Source organism: Thamnophis sirtalis, unplaced genomic scaffold, assembly GCF_051295495.1.
Source record: "Thamnophis sirtalis isolate CommonGarterSnake01/CBP01778 unplaced genomic scaffold, rThaSir2_p1.2 scaffold_3, whole genome shotgun sequence".
Lineage (NCBI taxonomy): Eukaryota > Metazoa > Chordata > Lepidosauria > Squamata > Natricidae > Thamnophis > Thamnophis sirtalis.
Window position 1 is genome coordinate 149,533,454 of NW_028261383.1, and position 23,596 is coordinate 149,557,049.

The 23,596-nt window shown below is 42.1% G+C and overlaps 1 protein-coding gene across 1 annotated transcript in view; it reads right to left on the bottom strand.

Moving 5' to 3' along the window:
- FIGNL2 (fidgetin like 2) overlaps positions 1 to 23,596 on the bottom strand; it is a 63,758-nt gene that overhangs the window by 35,233 nt on the left and 4,929 nt on the right. The gene's annotated exons all lie outside the window — the stretch shown is intronic.

Consider the following 23,596-nt stretch of genomic DNA (forward strand, 5'->3'; position numbering starts at 1 on the left):
CAGTGTTCCTGGAACACTTGTGTTATTAAAGGTAAAGGTTCCCCTTGCACATATGTTCCCGACTCTAGGGGGCGGTGCTCATATCCGTTTCAAAGCCGAAGAGCCAGTGCTGTCCAAAGATGTCTCTGTGGTCATGTGGCCGGCATGACTAAACATCGAAGGCGCACAAAATGCTGTTACTTTCCCACCAAAGGTGATCCCTATTTTACTACTTACATTTTTACATGATTTCAAACTGGTAGGTTGGCAGAAGCTGGAACAAGTAACGGGAGCTCCGTTATGCAACGCTAGGGATTTGAACCGCCAAACTGCTGACCTTTCTGATCGCCAAACTAAGCCTCTTAGCCACTGAGCCACCATGGCATCATCATCATTATTATTCTTTATTCATTAAACATGAAACTCAGTCAACTGAACATTCAAAAATGCATCATAAATACCACTGACTGGTGCTAATGTTTGATACGGGTTGCTTCCAGAGTCCTAGGTATTAACCAGGTACCTTCTTAAAATATACGATGTTCCGAGTAGCACAGTTTTTCCAGCTCCGCTGGTGTTGTTGCAGGAAGGTGCAATTTGTTGATGTATCTTATAAAATTCTTGGACATGGTACCAAGTGCCCCATTGACAATGGGTATCATCACTCTTACATGTTTCATCCATAATCATGTAGTTTCGATGGCCAGGTTGCGGTATTTCGTGATTTTTTCTTCAACTCTGGCATCTCCTGGTACCGTGATGTCAATAAATTGTATGTGACATCAATAAATATCATTATCATTATCATTATTGTTATTGGGGAGAGTAAAAGATATTGATGAAGAAGGACACTGCAGCCACATCAGATAGCATTCCTCTTTATAGCACCAGACTAATTGAAGTTGGGGTTGCTTAGTGTCAATTTTCTGCTAAAGGGCAATGTGGTGGAGGTTTGAGAGGGGCACAGGACAAAGGTGATGGGCAAGTCATCAGAATTACCTCGCTCCTATCACAAGCTTACTTTTAGATTAATAATGTCCCAATAATTTAAAGTCTGACATATATTTTCAAGGTCCTGTCCCCTCCTTCAAGGACCTCGGAACAATAAGAAGATTCTTATCCAACTTATACAGTATATCAACAACACCATGATGCTATGATGGAGAAGCTTTCTAGGAAACAGTTGGATGAAAATTATAACTGTACCTACCAAAGACTGTCCCACACTGACTGCCTCCAACATCCTTTAATTCAGGGGTCCCCAACCTTTTTGACTCTGCGGACAGCCGCCAGTGACAGTGGTAGTGGGGCAGACCGTGGATGGTTCAGCACAAATGGAGCTTTGCACATGAGTGTGTGCGCCTGCTGCTTGTGCAAATGGAGTTTTTCACACTTGCCCACTCGCCCATCACTTGCATGGACCAGTTCCCAATGAGCTGAAGTCCAGTATTGAGCCACAGCTGGGAGTGGGGGGTTGGGGAGCTCTGTTTTAGTTGATTGCTTATTTCAACTTAACTTTACTCCTCCCTAAAAAGATCCGGCTAAAAAGAAAGGACTTTGCTTTTTTTCCCTTAAGAGTTCAATGAGCAGCAAATGCAAATACAACTCCCAAAGCTGTGCATTGCATACCTTGGAAGTGATGCAAGAGAAACCTGCCTCTCTTGCTTGCCTAATCAGTGGACTTCTGAATGCAAAGGCATCCTGAGAAAGACATCTTCTAGGGACGTCTAGAACCAGAGGTGGTATTCAGCAAGTTCTGACCAGTTCTGGAGAACCGGTAGTGGAAATTTTGAGTAGTTCAGAGAACCGGTAAATACCACCTCTGGCTGGCCCTGCCCCCATCTATTCTCCGCCTCCCGAGTCCCAGCTGATCGGGAGGAAATGGGGATTTTGCAGTATCCTTCCCCTGTCACGCCCATCAAGCCATGCCATGCCCATCAAGCCATGCCACACCCACCAAGCCACGCCCACAGAACCGGTAGTAAAAAAAATTGAATCCCACCACTGAACTTAACGCATAAGCAGATTTACAGTATAACATGGGCATACATAGCTGGGTCCTAAGCAATTCAGGTCTTCTGCTCTGGGTATCTGATTGCAGCTTCGCAGTGTCTGATCCATGCCTGCAGCTCTCTTCTAAAATAGCTTTGTAAGTCATGACAAAATACATATGCAACAGAAAAGAAATAAATGTGGATTTTACAGAAAGCAGAGTGGGGTGCCTCTAAAATGTATAGCTCTCTGAATCTTAAAAAGTATTTCAATGTGAACCTTTTAACACAAGACCCAAGCAGCTAGGCAAACTTTTTAATTCATAATTTCTACTGTCTTATTCAACAAATTTTACTGGTGACTCCAGTTGTGGGATTCAAATTATTTTACTACCGGTTCTGTGGGCGTGGCTTGGTGGGCATGACTTGTTGGTGTGTCAGGGGAAGGATACTGCAAAATCCCCATTCCCTTCCGATCAGCTGGGATTCGGTAGGCAGAGAATAGATGGGGGCGGGGCCAGTCAACTAGTCAGATGTGGTTTCTCAAGGTTGTTAAGTGAATCTCTTCCCCATTGACTCTGCTTATCAAAAGGTCGAAAAGGGGGTCACATGACACTGCAGCTGTCATAAATATGAGTCACTTGCAAAGCCTTTGAATTTTGATCATGTGACCATGGGGATGCTGAAATGATTGTGTGAAAATCGATCATAAGTCACTTTTTTCAGTGCCGTTGTAACTTTGAACAGTCACTAAATGAATTGTTGTAAATCGAGGACTACCTGTACATCCAGCACCCCACCCAGCCCCCCACAAATGGTAGTTCAAAAGCCTGGAAGCAACCACCCAGAGAGGGATTTGATGAAAACAATATTTATAAAAGATATTTATTTAAACAAAATATTCTGAGATTGAAAACTGGAAAGTCATTAGGACGACTGTAAAAGTTGATGTGAGCCCTTGTTTTTCCCCTGCCCCATAGCTGTCCTTCTTTGGCCAGGGATGTCTACATGATCAGTGGTGGGATCCAAACATTTTTACTACTGGTTCTGTGGGCGTGGCTTTGTGGGTGTGGCAGGGGAAGGTTACTGCAAAATCCCCATTTCCTCCCAATCAGCTGGGACTCAGGAGGCAGAGAATAGATGGGGGCGAGTCAGAGGTTGTATTTACCGGTTCTCTGAACTACTCAAAATTTCCGCTACCGGTTCTCCAGAACTGGTCAGAACCTGCTGAATACCACCTCTGGGTGACTCCATATACTCTCTGTTCCTCACCAATAGACTGAATACTGTATATCCTTCGGTTTAGCGCCATTTAAAGCTCTTTACAACTTTCAGAACTCATGGGAGATTCCAGTTCTTGGACTGTCGCTTTGCCCTTTTGATCGGAACAGGCAGGAACATTCCAGGACATTCCCAGCCATTCAGCCAATAGGAAGCTCAAAGCTTCACAATGAGAAGCAACTTGCTAAAAACATTGAACAAGCTTCTTCTATGAAGGGTTTATACTCTGGAGTGAAAAAAAGAAAATTTTTCTAAAATAATTGACAACATTTAAAAACAAGGACATCTGGCAACTCTACCTTAGGGTATTGGAAACGCCTTTTGAAGAAAGGCTGGATAATTTGACAGACCCATCCTACCTGTAAAACCTGACTCACAGGCTGTGCTAGCTTTCAGTAAGAATTAACCTTTTCTCTCCTGACTCTAGATCGATGTGCAAGGAATACTTTTAGATCAATCTCACTGAAGCTATCAGTGACTCTGGGCCAAACTAAGAAAAGTTTGGGCAGTGAGCAATATTTGTTTTGTCTTCTATCATCTCGCACAAGTCTTGTCTTGAGCTATTATTATGTACTTTTTGGTCCTGTATCACTGTTAACATTTGTAAATCATAAAACTAAAGTCTTCATCATAGGTTGCAGTTAAAAGCTTTTTTTAATTAAAAGCTACTCCCAAGATTTGGTCATGTTCCCCTGGTTGATTTCCAGCTCAGCACTCCTTGGTCCTCCATAAATAAAGGGATGCTAAATCATTATAACTACTAGATCCATTGCACTAATCCATAATGTGATGAGCTTGTTTTTGGACCAGGAGGCTGTAAGGAGCTAAGTATTGTGAATGTTAAGCCACGGTTTATGGATTACATAATTATTTGCATAAACATTATTTGGAAAAAAATAAATGCAGAAATTTCCCATCTGGGTTTATTCTACAAGCTAGAATTAAAGCAAATAATGATTTAGTGCAGAACAAGTCAGAGGCCATCAAACCAAGCACTGGGTTACATTGGGCCACACTTAGGCCAGGGGTCGGCAACCTCTGGCTCTGGAGCCGCATGTGGCTCTTTCATCCCTCTGCTATGGCTCCCTGTTGGTGGTCAATGCCAGTTTTGAGAGGAGCTTCCGGTTTGGGGTGGGGGGGAAGCACGGTGTACCAGGAGGAGACTATGGCAAGGGGTGGGTTTTCCAGTGGCTCCACGATTGAGAGGGCTTTCGATTAGGACAGGTGGAGGAAAAATGATGCCGCGCTAGGAGGAGACTCTATGGTGGGGGAACCGGACTTCCAATTAGCTCCAGAATTGAACAGGGGGCTTCTGGTTAGGACTTTTGTGGCTCTGTGTGCTTAAGGTTGCCAACCCCTAGCTTAGCCAAAGCAGAATCTGTTTATCCAGATTTATTTCTGTTTATTCCTCAAGAGCACCTGTACAAAAACCCCTTCCTTGCACAGTAGTGACAAGCCCCCACTCAATGCAACACCTGGAGGTATAGGATGTTCCTTGCTTTGGGAAAACAAGTAAAATTAGTTCTGTAGCAGTCTTAGTGATTTTTCTGTGACTCTCATGAGTAGCTTTTTATTGTTAATAATATTGTTTTAATTGTATTGTCCATTGCTGTTTGCTGCCCAGAATCTGTACAGATTTAGGGAGGCCTACAAATATTGTTAAGCCAATCAATAGATTGAAAAAGGAAGTGTTCTCAGCCGGTGGAAACATACATTATTCCATGTTTTCATCCCATTAGACTGGAAATCCCAGCTTTCCAGTAATTCTTTCAAATCTGAAAATTCTCCAAAGGGCATGTTTAAATCTACCTATCACAGTTCTATGGTTTATGTAGATCCCCTCCACATCCATCCATTGCTAATATGACTATGGGCCTTCTTTATTAAGCAGCTGTCTCTTTTACACCCCACTGTGCACTCTCACAATTGATACGCTAGAAGAAGTAGAAAAGTCTGACACACCAAATTTCAGCTTGGAAAAAGGGGAAACAACAGAATTCCAACCAAGGAATTCAATCGATACAGATTCTCCTGAAACATACAAATGGCAAGCATTTGACCAGAATTCCCCAGGTGTGTCTGAGCCAATCACTCTCTCTCACACACAACTATTTTATGGGACTATTGTGGGAATAAAATTATGGAAGACCACTCCCTCCGTGAAAGGCACTGAATTCTGAAGACAAAAGGCAAGATTTAAAAGCAACACAAAGTCAATCAACCACGGAAAATTGGGAAATCACAAAACCACAATGAATGATGGCATATAGCATTGCTCATAAAACAATGAAAGGCAAATACCAATATTGAAATTTGTCTTCTCTCCAACTGCCTGGGTCTGAGTAAAATTCCAGCAGAAAGTCACAAATCACATCAAATATCGACAGCCTACCTCCCAATAGGAATCAATAGTGAGTAAATTAACCCAGGAGTGTTCAAGTGATCAAAGAAAGAAAAACACCTCTGTAGATGTTCATGTGACTGAAATGAATTAACAACCACTTTGAGTATGTTCTCCAAGAAGCAAAGCTCTTTGTGCTCAGTGTCAACCAGAGGTCTTCAAACTTGGCAACTTTAAGACTTGAGGACTTCAACTCCCAGAATTCTCCAGCATGCCCTTTTTTGATGAAAAATGGGGCTGATTTCATGAAAATTGGGCCTTTTTTTGCTCGTTTTTGGCACCCCCCACCCCCCCAGGAGCAGCCTACAAGCCTCCTAAAGGCTATTCATGCCTCTTTTTTTTTTTTTGAAAAAAAATACAACAGGCCCATTTTTGCAAAAAATGGGCTGTTTTGGTAGGTCTGCAGAGTGCAAAAACTTGTTTTTAAATTTGCCCCTTCAAAATCTTGGCATGTCTTATACACCAGTGCGTCTTATACTCCGAAAGATACGGTAAGTCTAAGTGCTATTGCTATTGCTATTAACCTACGGTACAGAAGTTACAGAGAAGAGCAATGCACGCCGAGACATGGATGGTTCAAGAAGGGAGCCTAACAAAGCGCACATGGTCATCTGAAACAACAGGATTCTGCTCCTTTGGCATCCATGGTTAACTTGCATACAAGGGATATATGGAGAGGGCTACTGAGTTCTAGGAAGTATTAAGAAGCAAAAATGGGCTTCATCTATACAAGCACAGGCTGTCCAAAGAAAGTAGGTAAGCATTCACTGAGAGGACCATTGCACTTTGCAGCACATCTTTCCCTCTCTGTAATAGCAATTGAGAGGAAGAGACATTGCAAATGTCTGTTTGTCAACTTAGGACATCACAAACTGTTCCTCTGCTCCAGTTTTGCTACAGCATCATGTTTGATCAAGGGAAAACAGCAGCAGCCTAGAAATCAAAAGCCATTATTACCAATGGTTTAGTGGGATTGGACAGGCAAGAGAAACCAGCATGGGGAGAAACATGCAAAATGTTGAGTTTTGGAAGCTTATGCTGCAGTCAGATGATGTCAGAAGCATTGCAACCTTGCATGTGGAGGCATAACATTTGAAACCACTGTCTGTTTGAAAACTCCATGAAGATGGTGTGTGTTTGTTTGTTGTAGGCCTTACTTGGCTTTGAAACAACCATCTGCGAAGGAAAAGCTGGGAATAATTATGTTAAACTATCCTTATTCATTCATTGACATAAGGAATGAACAATGTACCGGTATTTCTCTAATAATCTGGCCCAGACACAATTTTGGCTCCTGACTCGTAAATGTAACTGGTGATTTTACGAGCACGTGGTCTCCTCAGTCCTTCTCATTCTGCTTCCATAAGTAACTACAATTAAGCTGATCAGGTTTTTTAGCCTTTCCTCCCTATAATTTCATAGGAGCTGGGATTTGTAGCTTCATTACAAAATCAATTCAATAGAATAGAATTGTTTATTGGCCAAGTGTGATTGGACACACAAGGAATTTGTCTTTGGTGCATAGGTTCTCAGTGTACATAAAAAAATAGAATACATTCATCAAGAATCATAAGATACAACACTTAGTGATAGTCATAGGTTGCTAATGGCAATCAAATTATACTAGGAAACAAACAAAACAATATAAATTTTAAAGATACAAGCCACATGGTTATAGTCATAAGTGGAAAGAGATAGGTACTAGGAAGGAAGAGAAGAAGAATAGTAATACAGTCTTAGTAGGTAATATGACAGTGTTGTTCAAAATGTAAAGCTTAAAAACGCTGTCTTAATATAAAAGTTATGGTATGAGTAAAGCATGATATGAATGTGCTTCCTTCCCCCTCCCCCTGGAGCAAAAGAGCATTGATCTGAAGAACATTCTCATTCAAGAACAAAGCAGCTGCAGGACCTCCCTATGGTTGCCATAGGATAAATCAACTTTGCCATCTTAGTTCTAGCATACTCATAAGAACAACCATCCCAAAGCATCCATAGCTGAGGGTGGCCCAAAGAAGCTCTACTCTAGATCCTCCACAAAGCCCTCTACTTTGGGATACTGCCTGCCTGCCTGCCTGCCTGCCTTGGGGACCAGCCCCTGCAAAGATGATGCCCCTCACCCACCCCTCAGATCAGCCTTTCCGCAGAAGGAGGAGTTCAAAAGCAATCTCATATTCCCAAAGCTCCAGGCCTTCCCCTTGAAGAGGGGGAAGCTTTCAGCCTCCAGTGCCGCCACCCCTTCAGAGTGCCTCCCAGCATAACGTGTTCAATCTGGCTCATGTTAGGGCTGTTTAGGCCTCGCCAGGCTGCCTTTGTTCCCTGACTGACAGCTCTTTTCTAAATGCCACCTCTATGAGCTGAAAGGCCTTCAGTGCTGCTCTGCTCCATTTGTTGATGTTTTTTTCCAGAGAAGCCCTGACTTTTTCTTTCTTAGCTCCGTCAGCAGGTCGGTCTTACTGTCTGCGCCTGCTGCTTTCCATTGGTCCAACACAGAATTGGCTTAAGATATTGCAAAGAATTTGGCAGGATGCCCTTTCTCCAACTTCCCTTCCTCCAGGGAGTTGCACTTATTTCCTCCCTGGCACCAATATAGGTTAAGCTGCTGGATGCGTTTTCACCTTGTTTTTATTTTAGATACAGTATTAGGTAAGGCAAATTCACCTGGGCTGCAAAAACCCAGAGAGCCACTAGGTGGTAGCAAAAAACCCAAACATAATGCATCTCTCATGGTCATTCAGGTTTTGGCAGCCCAGATGCCATCATCCCAGGTTAGCAGAATTTAAATTTGAGCTTCATGGTTGATGGCTGCTACAGAGATTTGCTTAGTGGGAACAAAGGAGGGATCATTTTGTGTGTGTGTGTGTGTGTGTTATCCAGATTACTGACCACCCCAGAGATACTACTTTTGGTCCAATTTCCTGCTTTTAAACATATATGCTTTTAAGACGCTATTTTATTGGATGTTCTTGCCCAGCATTTTTAGCCAAGGAGGTCTACTGCTTCTCTTTTTATTGTCTCACTATATAATCTTTGACTAAATGTTAATTGCATTTGCAATTACCTTGTTGATACACTGTTTTATTTTGTTAAGTGTTTGCCACATTGTGTCTAGGTTTCACAGAAAGGCAGAATAATATACTTTGTTACAAATAAAGAGTCAAATTGATTGCAGTGACATGTAAACACAATCAATCAATCAACCAGTCAATGTGGTTTTGAAAACCTGCTTACTTATCCAGTCCTCTGCTCATTATCTGGCACCACAAGCCCTTAGAGTCACTGTCCAAAATAATTGCAAACTTTCCATAATGTATGCTTTATTAGCATTTATAATCAGGTTATTTGGATTGCAATGTAATCTGACTTAGCCAAGTCTGTTTGGTAGATGCAGCGCAGTGCTTTGGATTAAATCTCTGAACAACGTTTTGGAGCACAAATTGAACATCTATCTGCATTGCCTTAAAGCAGCTGCTCCATGTGCTACATTCATGATCCTGTATACTCAAAAACATTTTTGGAGCCTAAATCCAATGTACTGCATAGGATCTATTGTTTATTACATTATATTTGCAACTAAAACTAACATTATTCAGAAGAGAATGGAGAGTCTATGGAGCAATTGATTACTCCTTCTGTTGGCCTCAAAAATGCTGGTATGTCATATACATTTATCATTTGTGGCAATAGATACCAAATATAAATTGCATATTGTAGTCAATAAACTGTGATTCTTTCCTTACAGGCAGAACTCTGCATGCACATATAGTGGTTTTAAAGGACCATAAAAGATTTCCGGGATGAAGTACTGGTTGCAAAATTCAGCTTCCTCTCAATCTTATCTTTCCTTTCCTTTACTTCCCCTTCCCCTTCCCTTCCTACTTAAACTCTCTAGAACTAATATATTTACATGCATTTCATCTATTTCAGCAGCTGCTCATTAAAGAGCTGCCACCTTGCAAGATTTAATTTGCTTAAAGTGGTTCATTGGTATCATTTCAGCCAAGAGCTTTTGTGATGTCAATAGGCTTGAGATTCTGCAAGCTTTGTTTTTAATTATTTACCACTCTTTCCACTGACTTCTCAACTGTATACACCCTCCTTGTAAAGGCCAATTGGATTCTTCATTGTTAACCTTTCGGAACCAGAATGAGATCTTTTTTTTATTCTCCCAGCGCTCTTAACTTCTTCAGTGTTTTAGTGCCCACTTATATTAGAGCTACCAGATCTGGGCTGCAGGAATCCAGAGGGTTGTCTGAATTTTGCAGCCCACATTGGATGACCCTTGTTGTGTATCTAATTTTTGTTCTAGAATTCCCTTTCTTCAGAAGCTTCTTTATAAACATTTTGTAGTTGTCATCTTTTATAATTATTACCTGTTTAATAAATAGCACTTTATTGCTGTTATTCAATTGTATTTTATTGAATGTATCATTCATACACACACACACACACACACACACACACACACATACACACTATGTATATATACACATACATATATAGTGTGTGTGTATCACTCTGCATATTTTGGCTATCATTATCTACCCCATTCTGTTTTCCTCTAAGCCCAAACTATATTTTCCTTATTCTATACTGATTTGAGATTATGAGAATTGTAATACAACATACCTGGGAGACAACCATTTGGAGAACATTAGGTTATAAAACTAATAATCTAAATAAATAAACTTTTTTTAAAAAATCAGATTTTTAGATGAATAAAATGGGAGTTTTGATTAATAAAATCGTTAGACAAACATAGTAGCATTTTATAGTAACTGTGATATTGAGAGCTCCATAATCACTTTTCTAGTTATATTATTGGTGAATCAGAAATATGTTCAATATAGTAAATATTTTAAGTATTGAATTAAAGCCCCACTTCTCCATTCTGCTAACATCCTGCAGGACTCTAAACTCTTTTCTTTTGCTTCCTGTGCTCTCAGATATCGCTTTATGTTCTTATTCTGAAGAACTTCTACACACAAGGATTCCTTTATTAGTTTTCCCTGAAAAAAGCACATTTTCTTTACCTGCACTCATAACCATTATAACAGTTTCAAATCAGTGTTGCTGCTTGCCTTGATGTTCAAGTATCTGAACAATTTGAGAATAGAAAATCAAAGGCCAGTATGAAAAAGCCAGCTGTTGAAACAAAATAATGACTGTTTTGCTTGCTAACAAGGCATATTTTGCTTCTGTGTGTGCTCAAGTCTAGAATACATGAAACTATGTGGGGCTGGATACCTGATAGTGGATTAGAATATGCATTCAGATAGGTATCCTCTTGTATGCAATCTGTCAAGAAATAGCTGTAGCTAAACTGTTTCCCCCACCTCTATGTAACATCTATGCCAGGCTACTGACAAAATAAAACAATAAATTCATTAGGCAGAAGGGGAAAAAATCAGGATCACTGTCCACACTGATAGGGCAGGTTGGAGCTGCCCTGAAAATTGAAGCTGGTGAATTTTTGGGAGTTGCAGACTCTGTGCAGAAATATAATTTTGAATGCCAAGGATTCCACTGCCAATAAGGTTATTCTTATTTAAGGTAAAGGTTCCCCTCGCACATATGTGCGAGTTGTTCCTGACTCTAGAGGGTGGTGCTCATCTCCATTTCAAAGCTGAAGAGCGCTGTCCAAAGACGTCTCCGTGGTCATGTGGCCGGCATGACTAAACGCCAAAGGCGCACGGAACACTGTTACTTTCCCACCAAAGGTGGTCCCTATTTTTCTATTTGCATTTTTACATGCTTTAGAACAGCTAGGTTGGCAGAAGCTGGGACAAGTAACAGGAGCTCAGTCCATTACACGGTGCTAGGGATTTGAACCGCCAAACTGCCAATCTTTCTGATCAATAAGCTCAGCATCTTAGCCACAGAGCCATTCTTATTTAGAAGCAGTATTATTTCTTTATGAAATTAGGATATGGTAGAAGATCCAGCACTAACAGAGATCTTGGCCGGATGTTTTTTTTTAAATGTATCCCAATGGTATTATTCTGCAAACATTGTTGAGAATAGCAGAAGAGCAGAGTGCAAAAGAAGAGATGGGCTGGATCTATTTATCACATCTATTTTAAGGCAGTGTTGGGCCTGGATCAAAGAGACCTAGATTCAGTTAATCACTGAGCTCACTACACTATGGGCCAGTCACATTCAGCCCTTCACAAGTATGCTTCTGTGAGGATTAAATCAGCAAAGAACCCGATATAGCAATAGCACATAGACTTACATACCGCTTCACAGTGCTTTACAGCCCTCTCTAAGCGGTTGACAGAGTCGGCATATTGCCCCGAACAACCTGGGTCTTCATTTTACCCTCCTCGGAAGATGGAAGGCTGAGTCTTATGAGGGGTCCTTGGTGCTCTCTGAGCTTGCTTGTTTTCTTGTAAGCGTTTCATTACCCTAACTTGTTAACTTCATCAGTGCTAGTCACTACCTAGTTTGGGTAATGCAACATCTGCAAGAAAACAACCAAGTTCAGAGAGCACCAAGGACCCTTCATTTCAACCCTGAGCTACAAATATTCTCCTGTGTTGGCTGTAATGTTATCTTAGAAAAATGTCTTGAGCTCTAAATGCTGCATAGGTTCCTTGCCTTTCTTTTCTATCTGGGAGCCTAATCCATCTGATGGGAGACCTGTTAACACCCAATCCATGCATCGACCCTGTGGAGATTCTTCTCCCTATGCAAAATTGACACCACCCCAGATCATCCAAGCCATGGTGATAAGACCACTCATTTCTAAATTCCCACTCCCAAATAGGGTAACTCAGCAAGAAAACCAGGAGCCGGCTTTTTTGTAATGATTTAAAAAAAAAGAAAAGAAACCCTTTGGCATAAAGCCCGCCTTTACAAAAGGACCATAGAGAATCAGTTATCTCACTTGTTCAACTCAGCTATTTTGCGGCTGTATATTTAAGCACATCATCCAGCGCTGAACAGAAGCAGGGGATTGGAACAAGCTCCCCCAACGTCCATCGAAGCTACGACTCTAGAGAAGACACATCACCCTTGAAACACTCAACCTCCATAACCTCCTTTGCACTGATCGGGTTAGCAGTGCATCACCCCTGGCCCTTTAATTACACATCTTTGCAACCATTAATCCTGCTGCCATCAATTACTGGAGCTTTATCCCATTCCCTCAAAGAGGGAGGGAGGGAGGGAGCAAAAAAATAAAATAAAAGGCTTTAGGAGGGTAGTAAGCAATGAGGCACTTAAGCCTTCTCTCCTTTACCTGTCAATTGAAGAGAGTTGGGCGGATCTTCACCCTACGTGGCTACTGAAGATAACAGGACTTAGAATTGCCCGGAGAAATATACTAACATTGGCTCATTATTCCATTATTATTCTCCAACTCACTCTTTCAGTACATGACTATTTTTTAACGAATTTCATAAATATATTACTTTGATATATTTCCAAAAATGCTTTAAAGCTGTTTCATGCCACTGTTTTTGGGCTAAGATTTTTAGAAAAGAATGTTTTAATATCCCATTTTTTTTAAAAAAAAACTGTCCTCCAAAGAGTGATTGATATGTTTTTGAAGAAAACCGGTAGTAGAAACATTTTGAATCCCACCTTTGGACTGAATATACTGTCAAGTCATCTTTTGCACTGGGCCTTCAGGCCTGCAACATTAGATGTGGGAAACTGGGAGGGGGGATTATATGAAGTAGGGGATTATATGGAGTATGGGAGGTATGGTCAAAATAACATTTCTTTCTCAGAGAGTCAAGGACATACTGCCCTGCACCTGGAGTGGTGTGACTGGGAGGCATCTCCAGTTGGGACGGTGCCTGATTGGACCATGTGATGAACATGTGGGTGCTGGGCAGGGACTTGAACTTTCAACGGGTGGAGAAACCTGGAAACTTTCATATTCAGGTTCTCCCAGATGTGCCAATATGACATCTGTAATAAAATGGAATTTTGACGCAGCTCAAGCCTGAGTCTTCTTTCATTGGGGGAGTTACTAGGAACCCTGACTAAACTTAGAAACAAATATAGGGATGGTCCTGTCCTCATGCATTTAAATTAAATTAATACAGTATCCTTCATTGGGAAGATAAGACTTTTCATGAAAATAGCCTACTCAAAGTTGTTCCTAGCAGGCTGCTATCCCGTGGTCACATGCCACATAAGGAACCCATTGCAAGAAATGGCTTGGCAAATTCCAGTTTTTTGACACACAAATCGAATCCGACTTATCTGTAAGAACTTCTTTCTCTCTATCTCTATCTAGTCTCTCATGGGTGGCAATTCTTGAACTAGTGGTCAATCAGTGGTCAGCGGTGAGAAGCCAAGAGGGCCCATCTCCTCTTTCACTCAGCAGAGAGAAAATCTTCCAAACCACTGGACTGACTCTGGATTTTTTTATTTGCATTCAGGGAGTAGAGTGTATGTATGAGTGCAACCATGTCAAAGAAGAATCTGGTTTGATTTGGACAGAAATAACAGGAATTCATTTGAGATCACTGGTGGCCCTGGGTGTTTCCCCCGAGTTTGGGGAAAATAAATGAGATTGTGGGATTGTGAACTGAACCCTTGCTGTACTGCACAGCAAAATGATTCTGCCACAAACACTAAAGATCTGAGAATACTTCCTACTGCTGTTGTGTATATTTTGAATTTTTAAATTGTTTTCAGTTTTTAAATGTTTTTGATTTTTTTGAACCGTGGCATATTTTTTTAATTGTAAGCCACCCAGTTATTGATATGGGCAGCTATAGAAACTGAATAAATAAATATTTGAACAGCATGTCCACAGACAATTCCCTTCTTTTTAATTTAAACAAGATCTTTTTTAGCTTTCGTGATTCGTCAGGGGGGGGGGAACACTTGGGCAGAATCATTCTGGACACTTTTAACAACTATATTGTATCTGTTTTTAGAGTAGCTGCTGCTTAAACTTATTTTCCTGTTGATGGGGAAAAAAACCTATTTCAAAATTTTAACTCCAGCACTTGTAGTTTCAATTCATGGATTGATAAAGAAATAAAACATGAGGGAGCTCTGACCCATTTTCAGTTTAAAGAGATAGAGACATGTCTTATTCAGCCTGATCGGGCGCCAACGTGGTTTTTCTTCACCTTGTTTCTAATGCTGCATGATTAGAAAGAGCAAAGGCTTATGGAGGAGGGAATGTTGCCATTCCACTATTTTTCAAGGGAGAGTTTTCTCTCAGTAATTTCTTTCCCGACCCAAAGCAGGGGGAAAGCCTTTCATTGCCAGGCCTTCCAGATTTACCCAGATTACTGGCGCAATGATCTCTGCAGAAAACGGCCTTTGTCCCAAGAGAAAGGGGGAGGGGCATGGTTAAAGAGTTCCTCACACCCTACCCCCGACAGGCCAGAAGGCTGTTTAATGTTTGCTTTCCTTCTGCTAAGCATGTAAACAAACAGTAAAAAAAAGAAAAGAAAATGGCCCTCACAGAAAGAAAACAGAGGCATGTTCTGGGACTGATCAAACATCAAGAACAGCACTAGTGAAAACTAGTGTCAGTGAGACCAAAGAAAAGTCTCAAAAGTACGTTTTCCAGGGAGAGGCAGAGGGAGAAACAGAGAGAGGGAGGGAGGGAGAGAGAGAGAGAAACAGAGAAAGAAACAGAAACAGAGAGAGAAACAGAGAAGGAGGGAGAGGGAGGGAGAGTGAAACAAAGACTTCTAGACCTATAGGGTCTTTATTTTTGAGTAAATGTCAACAGGGCATTTACTCATAGTATATGTTCTGTTGAGACAGAAAGTGCACGTTTACTCAAATCAGTGGTGAGTTGTGCCCGGTCAACCGAACCGTTAGCAGCATCGGGAGGGCCCGCCCACCCGCTTCTGCACATGCGTAGATGCATTGCGCACGTGTGCGAGCACGCACAGGAGCAAACCCGAACCAGTAGTAAAAATATTTGCAACCACCACTGACTCATATGTAAGAGCCACTTCCTTTACACTTACCTTTCAAGTCCTTGGATGTTTTTTGCAGACCAGTACTGCAGTATTAAGCCCCTGTTGAACCTAACATACCTTATACTTTGGAATAAATAATGCGGAGGATTGTAATGCCATTAAGTGGCTTTGGGATCAAAATACAGTAAAGGAGAAAAGCAATGCTTGATTGACCATCCTGAAGAAGAGCAGAAAGCAAAAGGGAAAGAAAGCATGCAAAAGGGAAGATGAACTGGGTAAATAAAAAAAAACCTGGGCTAGTGTGCATGCGGAAACAGCTGCCTTTTTAAAGAGGAAAGGCAACATTTATAGTTTGGGAACTGAAAAAAAGTGTATTCAGCCTATGTCTATGGGGTGTGTGTGTGTGTGTGTGTGTGTGTGTGTGTGTGTGTGTGTGTGTGTGTAAGCCCGACCATAAAGATCAGTGTCTCCTGATAAGAGGAAACCAGGTTTTATGCTCTTTGAGGGAAGTTGCTCTAGAAGCACGCCTCTTGTAACTCATCCTGACTGCCCCTGATGAAAACAACCTTCTTTAAAGAATCATTTAGACCTGTTTGACAGCAGCTACGGGCTCATTTAGTTCTTTCAACAGCTAGGTTTATTGCACATTGGTTTTAGGGGTTTAATTCTCAGGCTTTGTAAGCCACTTAGAAACAGAAGAGTAACTGGGAACTAAAGGTGGTGTGGTGTGGCAGAATGGGAATAGCTATTATCTACGAGAGCAAAATACAACCACCAGCTGCAGTCTACTGTTAAAATTACAGGTGCTAAGGATATACAAAGGGTGAGGGTAACCACCTTCACATCATGATTGTCCCATTCCCACTGGTTGTCTAAGCTGGCCACAATCAGAAACAAAATGTTGGATTTTGGGGACTTGGAGATTTGATCCAGCAGAGTATTCTGGCATTCTGAACAAAATTACACAGCTTTCCAGTAATCTAATACATGAAACTCAGAATGACCATCTTAAGTCAAGCCTTGGATTATTCAGGATGCTAAGATAATTCTAAGGAGGTAAATGGCAAAAACAGAATGGGACATTCTCTCCCTTGTCCTTGAAAGGAAGCAAGACAATAAGATATTGTTATTGGGTTGTCTTCAAAATAAGAGAGAAATACTTCCGTGGGATTCCAAAAGTCATGTTGCTTAGCTTCTACCTCTCCGCAGCCCAGCACATCCAGTAAAGCAACCCAGAAAGAATCAGGGGCGGGCTGTTGGGAGTTCGCAGGGGTTCGGGAGAACCTCTAGTTAAGATTCTGTACAATTCGAAGAACCCCAAAATCTGACTCCTGGCTGGTCACGCCCACCCCGCCCCTTCCAGGAGTCCCCACATGGCCCATTTTCAATGTAGGCAAGTGGAGGGCACGCATGGAGGCTCGGGGAGGGTGAAAAACGGGCCTACCAGAAGTTTGGGAAGGCCAGAACAGGCCTATTTCTGGCCTCCAGAGGGCCTCTGGAGCCTGTGGAAGCCGTTTTCACCCTCCTGGAGGCTCAAGCAAAGCCTCCGGAGTCCAAGAAGGGCAAAAATCCCCCCCCCAGGGGGTCATGGTGCAAGAGGCCGACTAGGCCACGCCCACAATGGCCACACCCACCCAGAAACTGGGTAGAGAACCCCTTGCTAAAAATTTTGAAGCCCACCCCTGAGAAAGATACTTCAGAGGGTCTTCTCATCTGACAATCAAATGTCACTCTGTTGTATTTTGCTCTCGTAGATAATAGTTATTCCCATTCTGCCACACAACACCACCTTTAGATCCCAGTTACTCTTCTGTTTCTAAGTGGCTTACAAAGCCTGAGAATTAAACCCCTAAAACCAATGTGCAATAAACCTAGCTGTTGAAAGAACTAAATGAGCCCACAGCTGCTGTCAAACAGGTCTAAATGATTCTTTCAGATTTCATTTATCCACTTAGACACACTCTCATCTCATTTATTTTGCTCCTCATCCGTTTGATTTTTGCCCATCTCCTTTGCAGAATCTTAAAACTAAAAAGCTTTCAGCACATAGCAAAGGTCTTCAAAACATAGGTTGCCTAGGCCAGGTAGGGAGCAGTGGCTAAACCTAGGCTCTTCCTTTGCTTAAGGGAGCCCAGATTTAACAATCTGCCAAAATTTGTTTTCATTTGGCTTGCACCGGAAGCACAAAAACCACAACCCCAAGCTTTACCTGTGAAAAGTAGCTAATTATGACTTTTGCTCTGGTTTAACTGCTTGGGAATTTGGCAGGCTTGATTAGAGGGGCAAGTCAACATGAGGTAGAGGTTAAGGCACTAGGCTAGAAGACTGTGAGTTCTAGTCCTACCTCAGCCATGAAAGCCAGCTGGGTGATCTTGGACCCATTCAGCCCCAGAAAACACGCAATGGCAAACCACTTTCAATATCTTGCCAAGAAATTTGCAGGGACTTGTTCAGGCAGTCATCAGGAGTCAACATACTGACTCAAAGGCAATGGTACACATTTGTCCATCCTTGAGTTTCTATATTAGGGCTGTCCATGCCCTGATTGAAAGAAACCCACAGCAAGCATTTGCACAACACCGCAAGAAGCAGCCTCCTCTGAAACCAAGCAACTTTACCGCATCCAATTGTTCAATATACTCTGAAGCAGAGAAGTGGTCCTCAGCTCCAACACCCTTGGTCCTCCAAGCTGCAGTTTCTTTCCATCAGACCTAGGTGAGTCTCCTAGCCAAGACCCCTTGGCATCTCTCTTGACGTCAAATGTCCTTGTGGAGCAGGGTTCTCCAAAGTGGTCAATATTGACCTTCAAGGGTTAACGGCTATCCAAGGGGCAGTTGTTGTTTTCATTGGAATAGAGTAGAGTAGAGTAGAGTAGAGTAGAGTAGAGTAGAGTAGAGTAGAGTAGAGTAGAGTCGAGTCGAGTCGAGTCGAGTCGAGTCGAGTCGAGTAGAGTAGAGTAGAACAGAACAGAACAGATTTCTTTATTGGCCAAGTGTGATTGGACACACAAGGAATTTGTCTTTGGTGCATATGCTCTTAGTGTCGATAAAGAAAAATAAAATAGAATAAATTCTTCAAGAATCATAAGATACAACACTTAGTGATAGTCATAGGTTACTAATAAGCAATCAAATCATACTAGGAAACAAATAAAACAATATACATATTAAAGATACAAGCAACATGGTTATAGTCATAAGTGGGAACAGATAGGTACTAGAAAGTTATTTGTAGTACTGTTAGTTGATAGTATAAAATTATTTCTGTACAATAAATGTTACCAATAAAGGAGAATATTTGTAATTCAGGGTTGAAATGAGGGGTCCTTGGTTCTCTCTGAGTTTCCTTCTTTTTTTGCAGATGTTTCCAGATGTTTAATTACCCTAACTAGGTAACATCATCTGTGCTAGTCATATGTTAAATTGTTAACCAATAAATGGGGGGGGGAGGTTTCAATGAATAATCTTAAAACATCATGAAGGGGTTGATGAGCTGATGGGATCCTTGGTTTTAGAAACTGCCACAAAGCTGTGAACAAGCATCAGACTTCTTTCTACCAGGTCCTTTCTAGGCACAAGGACATTCTCAGAAAACAGAGTCAGTCTGTGCAAAAGCCAGAATGTTATTTGAGAATGTGGTCTCTGGATCAGTAGAGAGCATCTTGGGGAAATAGGGGTGAGGGAGCTCTGTATTTTTGACTATTAGCCCCACCTTAGCATCCTATTTCTTCCTCCCACTGCAAGGATACAGTGATGGCCTGTGTTCATTAGTAGTTAGTTCTCAAAGAAAGAACCAGACTGAGTCACACTCTTGTTTTAGGAAAAGATGACCCCTGTAATCCTCTAATTTTGGAAGAACCCAGAAATGTTACATATATTCATTATCATATCTTACACTGATGAGCTGCGGTGGCGCAGTGCTTAGAGTGCAGTACTGCAAGCTACTTCTGTTGACTGCGAACTGCCTGCAATTTGGCAGTTCAAATCTCACCAGGCTCAAGGTTGACCCAGCCTTCCATCATTCCAAGGTGGGTAAAAGTAGGAGCCAGATTGTTGGGGAAAATATGCTGACTGTGTAAACTGCTTAGAGAGGACTGTGAAGCACTGTGAAGTGGTATATAAGTCTAAGTGCTATTGCTATTACAAAATAATTCAATTTATATACTCTGCCTTTCTTCAAGAAGCTTATGGTGATAAAATGCACACTCCCTGCTATTTTTCCCTTCTACCATAACCCAGTGTGGTAGGCTGAGCTAATGATCTTGCATGGCCGACTTGATTTCCACCTAATCAAGATCATAACTACTACTACTTGTTGTTTCTTTTGACTAAAAGAAAACCATAAACAAATATGAGTGAGCATTCAGATTGGTCCTGGAATTCCTGACCAAGAGATCCCAATCCAAAGTAGGTTAGCTAATGAAATGGGTTCACATGAACCCGTTGCCCATTGATCACTGATGAAATCAGCAGGGCTTTTACTTTAGATTTTACTGCCATTCTGCTCTTTTTGTAATGCCATCTAAGGATGTTTGCCACTGGAAAAAAATGGGGAAAATATGCACAATGTATGAATTAGAGTAAATAAAGCAACATCTTGGCTAGCAAATCAGATGTCATTAAAAACAAAAAATGCTGGCTTGGAGAATAGAGATGAAACAAATGTAGAATGTATCATTCACAGGATGGTGGGTTCAGAAGAGGGGGGGAAACGGGAACAGTCATAGGATAGAGAGTTTTAGCTGCACACAAGAGGCATTTTTACTGGACAAACTCAGGGCCAATGACAGGAAACCCCCTATCAGATTTCCTGCCCGGAGGTTGAAATTTAAAAGCAGGAAAGGAGAATCCCACCAGGGGCCTGGGGCTGCGGAAGAGTGGTCCATTCTCCTCCTGGCTAACTTACGTGTTTCATGAAGAGCAGCTTTTGGGAGATGAGCGGGGGGACTTAGACAGGACCAAGAGGAAGACGATGCCTACTGTCCTCAGCCTGAATTCCAGAATGTTACTTCCACCATGGCTAGAAAGAAGCAAGTTGAACACAACCTGAAAAAGGCTCAGACAAGCAAGAAGGAGCCCAACAAAGCTAGCATGGGCTTTTGCTGGCTGTGAATTGTGGGAGATGAAGTCCAACCTATATTTAAGGCATCCGTTTAAATGGCTGGGGGGCAAGGAAGCAAACTGAGAAGGACATCTCTATTTTGAAATGGTCACACCATAGGGCTTCCATTGTCTGGACCAGTGTTTCTCAACTTTGACCACTTTAAGATGGATGGGCCAACTACCAGAATTGCTCAGCCAGCCCTTCCTTTGAGAATCCTGATTGCCACCACAAGTAGAGGAGACTGGTTCTTCTGAACTTTTACCATCTAGGAAAAGTGGAAGCCTCCATCACCCCAGGAGGGGTGTCTACAGTCCTCCAACCCTCAGATGAGCACAGTGAAGACACAGATCATGAGCAAAACCTGTACAATTAAACTGAATCATCCTCAAAGAGCAGCTTCGTCTGCTAAGAAGAAATCCATCACAGGAGACAGGAGCTATCTGTAACTGGGAGGGAGGGGAGGGGGAAGAGGCAGAGGAGGGACAGCCCACATATCCCCGGCCCTTTGCCACCCAGAATAACTTCAGAGGGTGACATTTTGCAGACATCATCATGGCAAGGGAGAGAACAAAGCCCCGGTCACAGCTCCGTCTACTTAAGGATGAACTGTGCAACAAACAAGGCTTGCCTATTCATTAACTTAGTCGTATCAGTGAAGCCACATCCTGGTTAAACCACGAATGCATGTAACAGTGCTGCAGTCAGAAAAGAGAGCAAGGAGGACGGGGCAATTTGAGGATTAAGTTGTCTTCAGTCAGCCCTACATTCTCTTTAGCTACACAGTTTAAGCAAATGGCCCTTAGCATCTCTTAATCAGATCCTACTTCAAGGCAGTGCCTCCTATAGCAAGTATCACATCCATGCCAGCCCTCCCAATTGCACTGGGAAGTAAGATTCTCCAGGATTCCCATTTTTGTCAAACATCTGGGCAAAATAGATGCCGGTTGCACAACAGATCATTGGCCGAAGGAGAGAGGAACACGTGTTCTGTGCAATAGGGAGAGAGAGAGGTCAGCATCACAATGGGCGGAAGGTCCTAGAAAGAGGCTGCAAGGACTGGCCTAGGGAGCATGTGAAGCATACGTCATCGCTGGGGAGAAAGCAAGCTGGAAAAAACTAGGAGTGGGGCAGAGGAAAGCATGAGACTTGGACATCTGTCAAAAGCATTCTCTGACTAGATGGGAGACAACCCTCCCAGATTCCTTCTTAAAGAAGAAAAGCAAGGGGGTGAATTGTTGTTGCCGTTTTTTCTCCCTTTTAATTCTAGGGTTATGATATTGTAGTTGCATTTTGTATGTATTTTCTCTTTTAACTCTAAGGTTCTTGGTCTCTCTCTTTTTATTTTTTGCAAGAAGAGATTAGCAGTGAAATGTTGTAAATGCAATCTGTGTTGTGTCTAACCATGACATCTGATGCTCTATTTTCACACCTTGTTCTTTTCATACTCACAGTCGAGGGAGCTAGTGTTTTTGGAGAATTTCTCCAGATCCTTTTTCCTAGGAGGCACCACCCTACTAAATAATCCCTGGCTGTTCCCCCCCCCCAAAAAAAACTGGGACACGTTTTGCTTCCTTGCATAGGGCATCCCTCCCATATTGTCTACCTTGGTAACAAGTAGAAGGCCACCAGGAGCTGCCAAGTCTGTCCCTTTCCAGGAACTGCTGGTGATATTTGTAAATCTAAACTTTCTTTTAAGCTTTGCACTTTTAGAGTTCTGTGTGATGTTTTCTGAGCCAAAAATGTGGCACTAAGTAAAGGAAATGCTAGGCTGCTCTTATCCTCTTCCAGATGAATTTAACGCTTTAACAGACTAATTCACTGCTAACCAGATCCACATGGAAGAACAGAAAACAAATCTCTTCCATTAGAAAGGGGCAGAAAATACAGACAGGAAGAAAGGCATTTAAGCCTGTGCACCTCTTCGGACTCTTCCAGGACTTTGGCCAAACTAGCTCTGAAATTCAATTTTTTTACTACCGGATCTGTGGGCGTGGCTTGGTGGACGTGGTGTAGCTTGGTGGGCATGGCAGGAGAAGGATACCACAAAATCTCCATTCCCACCCTGCTCTGGGGCCAGCCAGAAGTGGCATTTGCTGGTTCTCTGAACTACTCAAAATTTCCGCTACCAGTTCTCCAGAACCTGTCAGAACCTGCTGGATTTCACCCCTTCTCTGCAGGCAGCAATTGAAGATGCTCTTTGGAAAAGAACAGGCTGTAAGGAACTGCGGGGAGGGGCAGAAAACCCGAGGGCTCTTAGATAAGCCATTGTTAACATGATCCATATGGTACACAACTTGCCTTTCTGTTTAACCAAAATGATAATGGGAATTGGGAAAAATGCGAGGGGAGGGGAGAGAGCAGGACAGTGGTTGGGGTCCCCAGCAGAGAATGGGAGCCAGGACAAAGACTGCTAGTAAAAATTTCTGTAGAGTGGAGTTAAAAGTCACACGGAAGGAGTTGCCCTATTCTGTTTCTTTGCAGTTTACGCTCCACAAACAGCAGCTGTCCCCCCGCTTTCCCACTCAATGGAATATCCAAGGGTGAACAGCCCCCCTCCCAAATAATTTTTCCTACACAAAAATATCACCAAACACAAGATTTTTCAGGAAATCTAGAAGTGAGTTTTTAAGAAACTCACCAAAAAGGAGTACAAACTGAGCAACTTTTGATTGTGTGACTACAGTTTTAAAATATCCAGACTGTGAGAGGAATGTTTGCCCTTCTTCTGCCCTCAAGGATATGCCCGTGTAAGGCACACAGGCGTGCATGTTTATGCTGCAAAGCCCATATTTGCCACTACTCACAATCAAAGAGCCACACAACAAAGGATGAATATTTTTGTTGCTGAATAAAATACAAGCTAAATACAGTTTAAAGGGCAGCCTGCATTCTATGTATCACTATACTGATCACTCCTGAATTCAGAGCAATGT